The sequence below is a fragment of the Poromitra crassiceps genome (assembly GCF_964638095.1).
Source record: "Poromitra crassiceps genome assembly, chromosome: 13".
NCBI classification, from domain to species: domain Eukaryota; kingdom Metazoa; phylum Chordata; class Actinopteri; order Beryciformes; family Melamphaidae; genus Poromitra; species Poromitra crassiceps.
The window spans coordinates 15,174,316-15,180,959 of NC_139644.1; the positions used below are offsets into that span (position 1 = coordinate 15,174,316).

The following is a 6,644-nucleotide window of genomic DNA, read 5'->3' on the forward strand; positions in this document are numbered from 1 at the left end:
AGCAGGCGTTTTCTCATCATGGTGCCACGTTGCTGGTCCGTCTCCATGCACACCTTGTGGTGTGAGGAGGGACAATAGACCTCTTTCACAGTCCTGTCCTGCCAAACTGTCACACCTTATACCCAGGACAGGCATTGGCTTCATGGACAATAGCAATTGTTCGAGAGAGAGAGAGAGAGAGAGAGAGAGAGAGAGAGAGAGAAAAAACAGACACAGGCATGAAACCTTGAATTAAAGTAGGAAGAGGAAACGGAGCGACACCCAAATTGAAGAAGATATCGGCAGAGAGAATGATGAAAACGGTTGGGAAATGGAGAAATCCTAGCCTCCTCATTCAGAACAGAGTTGTTTGGGCCCGGCGACAAAACAGCGCAGACTGGAAGAAGTCTCCCTTTATTCTCTCACACCACCTTGCTTCATATTCCCAATCAAACGGGCCCTTTGTCTCAGCGCTTGGGTCCGAGCACGGGGAAACAGTGCGCTGCATTGACTAGACGCAGACAGATTATCTTGTTTGAATGGCTTTTCCAGAGCAGCAGAAAGGCCAGCGCAACAATAGGTAACTTGTTGTAGGCACAACAAATCTAATATTCATTTAGCATAGCCTTGTTGCGGGATACCCATGGGGGCCGCTCACGCTGGTACAGTAACTGTTTGTATTTGCATAATGCACTCCACCTCCGTGGGGCCCACTAATTGGGCCGGTCGGAGGGAGGCAGAAAGCCCCTGTTGGCTGTTGAAAGAGATCGGCAGCCACAATTATCATAGAGGACACAACAATGTAGGGATTGAAATAATGTGTTGCAAGACTGACCTCTCTTCTCTAAGCAGTCATCTCGAAGTGAAACACAACGGACTGGACTGAGCTGAACTTCTGCAGGCTATAAGAACATTATGCCCTGTTCCATTTGCACTGGAGGAGCTGGGAAATTCCCAGTTAAATGATGTCACGCGCGAGTTGACAGTGTTCCAGTAAAACAGTTGGGTTAAAACAGGGTTAGCTCTAGCCAGGCTAGCCATTGTTAGCAATACCAGTTGTTGATAACAACAGTTTTGGCAGGAAATGTTGCCCATACAAAAACCGTGGCAATATGTCCACAGATAGAAGTTATACAGTATTGTGTGTACACTGATTTAATGCGACCTGTACCCGGATAAGTTAATAATGATAGCATTATATCTGGTATGGTAGCAACGATCTGAACACATTGTGAGCCAGACTACCTCCTGGTGTGGTCACAAAGTTCTGATCACGATGCATTTAGACCTTGCATTAGCATGCATTTTTACTTATCCAGATAACAACCAGATAACTTATCCGGATACAAGTCACATTTAAAAACCAGGTGTAAATGGGGTGTACCTGTGTACTGTATGTTACTACAACTTTCACTACTGTTGATGTGGGAGCTGCCATCTTGGATTTTGAGGTTGGGGTTGGTGAGGTTCCCCAAGTTTCGGAGGTGGAGATCCCAGTTCAGGTGATGTCACAGGGGGCATTCCCATCTGTGAACTGGGAAATTCCCACTTCCCAGTGCAAATGGAACATGACAATAACAATAATCTCAAATTGTGATCACATAGTATGTGTGTGTCCCCCCCCCCCCCCCCTCCAATTTCAGTAACTATAGGCTACAGACCAAAGTCATCCTGTTCATAAACTACCATTGTGAATGTGAAACTGGGCACTGACAGTTTGGCCTAGCTGTGCGAAAAGAGGGTGAAACAGCGGTCTTGCTATAGCCTATATACTTTGCCATGCAAGGTTATGGATCTCCATACAAACTTCAAATGCAACCCTGATGTCTTGGTTTATCATCAGGAAGGCAGCGTGTGTGTATGTTATGCGTGTGTGTTATTGGTAACACACTAAAAGGGTTCTTCTCTGCCCATACCTTCATTAGTCCTGATTGAAGTCATATGTGCTGCTGGTAACATTGGCAGAGCCGTGTGTGTTTTTCTGTGCTTGGACATGATGGTCGCCCATGATGTGTCAGAAGCAGTCAGCCCTTCCCTCATTCTTGGGCTTTGAGCTGAGCTCGAGTGGAGTTTGAGGGATGTGCGTGACTGAGATTGGCATGGCTTCCACTGCTGGAGTCCACAGACTTGATTTGGACTTGTTTTATTACCTTCCCTCGGTGTTCAACATCTGTTGGATCACAATCACTCACACGCAGCAATAAATATTTTGGACCTTATTCATACATGTTGCCTTGGAATAAGAAGTTGTGCTCATACAATGTTACAATATTACCAATTACTCCTTATACCAAGACTATCAAGCCTACACTGTAGCATACTGAGGTTTAAAGATTATATCCACATCACATCTATGGATTTTTGTTTGACGTCCATTGTGATGAGGAGTAAAACATTGTTCAATGATATCAGTGTTCTGGTACACTAGCGTAGCCAGACTTGGCTCATTGGGTGTGCCACTGTAAGCCAGGGTATGCCAGGGGGCGGACCATTTGGTGGGGGCCGCAAAGAAATTTGGGCCTTTTCAAACCAGATTTAGAGGAATATTAATATATGACCATTACCATCAATGTTTGCTCCTTTTCGCACTCATTATTAGCAGGTAGAAGCAGTCAATTAAATTGTATTTTTTGGCAACATGTAAAACCACTTTGGTATCTCAAAAAAGTCTCACCTACTTTTTCCAATGAGTGTTCTAGTCGGGGAAAGAACGCAAGTTTGGTTGGCATGCAGGTTCGTCTACTGCAGAGAGATCTGTAGCGTTCTCAGTGTCCTCTGACTGCTGCTGCACAAACCATCAGTGTGTTTTTGGCTGCGTCCCCCCGCTGTTATTAACATCATTGTTTCGGCTGCATCATCTTCATCATCGTCTGTCTCTCCACTGTCCACCACCAAGCGTTCACACCCAAGCGCTTTTTTCAGTCAGAACGCTATGAAAATCATGTTGAGAGCGCTTCCATTGTGCACAAAACACAGCACACGGAGTGTTTTTTTGTGCCCCGTTTGTTTTTCCCCTGTAGTCGCGTGCAGTACAGATCAGAACACAACGACCACACGGCCGGTAGCCAGCTAGTTTCGTCTGTTTGATGTTGTTCACTGTCCACATGAAAGCCAAATTATTGCTAATTCTGGCAGCAACAGAGGTTGAAAATTCCTCGGGAGGAGAAAAGGTACAGTACTAGGAAGAGTGAAAAAGACGATCAGGGCGCTTTTCCTCAATGTTCAACTTTTTCAGTTTAAAAAGTAAACGCCCACAGCGCTCCTCCAAAAACAACAGACGCCACCAGCGCTGAAACGCCAGGTGCGTTCATTAAAAGAGGAGCACGTCTAGCGCGTCCTTACATAGAGAATGAATTGCAGAAAGATGTTGGCAGCTCCAAAAACGCTATTGGTCTGAATGGCCGACAGGCTGTGCATGACAGCTGATGTGTTTTGCAGACAAACAAACACAACTTAATTTTTCCCCCTTTCTGTTTGGGTGTGCCAGCTGCCTGTGTGGGTGGCATTTGCACACCCAGGCGCACCCGTAGCTACGCGCATGTTCTGGTAACCCTTCATTTTCTGAGTCCACAAATTCCTAATTTCCAAAAAGAACGCAACGGACATAAATGTATCCGTTTTATAATTCTGTCCAATTTCTGACAGATCAGTGTGGCCATGGCCATACAGTAGGAGGACCTGACAGTGCGGGGGGGAAATGAAAGAAATGCGTCCACGGGGGAGCTACAGCAATATTTAACATTTTCATTGTGACATCATCAATGATGTCATGAAGTGGGAGGGGAACGGGGACTGCACTACGGGCACTGCACCAATCGCGGGGAGGGGCGGGTGAAGAGTGGGAGAGCATGATGTGTGAATGGGGGAAGGGGAATGGGTAGATCTACCCACATGAATGGGGAGAAGGGGAGAGGGCACTTCATAGTAGTAGTAATGATGATAATTCATTCATTTAATTTGGACAGCACTTTTCAAAAACACTGACAATAGGAATCCACAGGAAACAAATAAACAAGCAACAGATACAAATAACACATCTAATCATGGATACATGGAAAACATCCCCTGGGTGGCACCACCGGACCTCCAAATTCTCCCCGGACGACGAGCAAAAGACGAAGAGAACTCTAGTTCTCCCAGGTTGGTTGGAGGCTCCCTCTGGTTGTGGGCGTGAGGTGGAGGAGGCAGCAGTATTGTGTGGCAGTGATCTGCTCATCTTGTGGCCGTCTGGTTGCCGATGACTCGCAGAATCTCCTCATGGATGCCTTCTTGGTCTTGTGTATTGATGCTTGTGTCTTCCACCTGCCCATCTTCATAGACAAAGAAAAACCTTGTGCAGACATGATCCGGGTTGGGAACAACCCAGATATCTCCATGTTTGTGCAGGTCAGAGGAAGTGATCACTTCACATAAGGCTATGCACTTCAGATTCTGACTCTGCAAGAACTGAGGATGTTGGTCTTTCTTCTCTGAAGTTGAAGTCACTTTCTGTTGCCTTAACTGTATTTGCATCCCTGAGTAGCCAAAGGACATGCTCGACATTGGGCTGAGATAGATCCCCTTCCCGTATACGGCACCATTGACCTGAAGAGCTGTGTTGGAGGCCACAACCAGTCCCTTTCTCAAAATGGAGTGCCAGTTCTCTATGTGGGAACCATGGAAAGCAAACGTGCTCCCAAAGAGGTTTTTGGCAGCACAGAAGTTGGACTCCTTGGCCGGCGGACTGCTCAGCAGGAGGAACTGGTGCGGCGTCTTCATGAACTTCAGTTGTCTCGAGACGGGGAGTTTGACAATGTGTGACCTGTTACTGGATATCACCCATTGCAGTAAGGGATGAGCTAATGGGTCATGACTGTCCATCTGCTTCTTTATCTCCAAGTAGGGCGCCTGGGTCATCTCTCGGATAGATGTAAGGCTGTCGAGGGCTCTCATCACTCGGTCGTAGTCCTTTGTCTTTGGGTTCAAGGCCAAGTTCTTGGGGTTATTAGGGTCCACCACAGAGGGATATGGGTCGAAAATGAGTGTTTTCCGGGGAGACTTCAGTGCAGAGCGACACATGGACACTAACAAATCCACTACCTGAGCTCCTGTGGCGATCTCGTCAGCAGCTTCGCTCATCACTCCCAGCGTCTGGAAGGCAAACACACACAGCTCCCGCTCACACACTGTGGGCTTGAGCATCGACCCGTTCAGGAAAACATGACGCTCGTCACACAGAACACAAAACTCGTTGACAAGAGGAATCCTTTTCTCTGCATACTCCATGATCTGGACAAGACTGCCTTTATCTTTGTCTTTACTCTGGTCCTTCCATTGCTGGCTGACAAACGTTTCCATGATCTTCTTCAGCTGATGGCCCAGCCCAAACCTGTCTTTTGTTGACACCTGGAAGACATCAATCTTTGGGACTGCTCCATGGTCCAGGTACTGGGTTGGCGAGCATTGAAGCCGCACGGTAACAGGCTCTCGCCTAATCACACCCCAGGCCAACGCAATTTCTTCATCTAGGAAGCTGACATCAATGTGTAGGTCAATGTCCACATCATCGATGGAACCATATTCCCTGAGAGAGACTGCATGAGGTCCGTACAAATCCCTCACGGCCTGAAGATCTGCCTCCAACTGGGGATGCTTGTGGAGCTCATCATCAAAGTCCATCTGACCATAGTAGACATCCTGCGAGTCATTGTCTCCCTCAGAAACTTCAGAGTCATTGTCTCCCTCAGAATCTTCCTCTATGGCATAATGGCGCTGATTTTTGGATCCGCTGGACAGGCAGCTGGTGGCACCGTTTAGCTTGATCTCTGTTGCAATTTGATGAAAAATGAGAGGAATGGGATCTGTTGTGATTAAAACTTCGTCATCACCTTCAGAGTTCGACACACAGGTGTTGTCTGGATAGTCATCGGAGACATGCACAGAGTAAGAAACCTTTTTCAATCCTTTAGAGTAGGTGAAAGTGAAAGTGGCATCTGAGTATCTGAAATCAGAGAACAGGCAGTCTGTCTCTGCCTTGCACCTTTCAATAACAATGTCGATGTCTTGTTGTATCCTCTCCTGCCTTGAACACATCCCCGTCAAATACAGCCTGCTCAAACAGCTGCTATGGCTGCTAGTTTCTCCCGCTGCCAGCCTCCTATCAGTCTGAAACTGCACATGGGCATTTGGGATTGGCATTAAGAGAACTAGTGCAGTGCCCATTTACTTACTGTGTTGGACTTTTACTCCGAGTGCAGTTACACACACTCTACTGGTCCTACTTATTGCCTCTGCAAGGAAGGATTTATGACATCACTGATGATATCACAATGGCTCAAGTGACATCACTGATGACAATTGGTCGGGTGACATCACTGATGACAATTGGTCGAATGACATCACTGATGACATATACCAGTGTTGTAAAAACATTGCTGTTCCTCATTAAGAGTGCATTGTTGTATGGCCTTTTGAACAGAGAAACTCCCAGGTTTTTAATTGGTCGAAAATAACTTATTCCAAATGAAACCAGAATGACCGCACCGTGGGTATATATGCCTCCGCCAACAAGTGAGCAGTCGACATCCACGTCTGTCCAGACTTTGACGTTTGAATTCCGTCAATGCGTTACTGAGATATCACGTTAACGAGCTTGAAAATGGCGTCCATGAGCTCACAGTGACCTT

The 6,644-nt window shown here is 46.7% G+C and overlaps 1 pseudogene across 1 annotated transcript; it reads right to left on the reverse strand.

Moving 5' to 3' along the window:
• Nucleotides 1-4,191: 4,191 nt before the first annotated feature.
• LOC310788372 (protein mono-ADP-ribosyltransferase PARP8 pseudogene) lies at nt 4,192-6,051 on the reverse strand (annotated as a pseudogene). Its single transcript has 2 exons — nt 5,059-6,051; nt 4,192-4,932 (listed from the first exon to the last, which is right to left on the reverse strand). The product of its transcript is annotated as a protein mono-ADP-ribosyltransferase PARP8 pseudogene (transcript).
• Nucleotides 6,052-6,644: the final 593 nt, after the last annotated feature.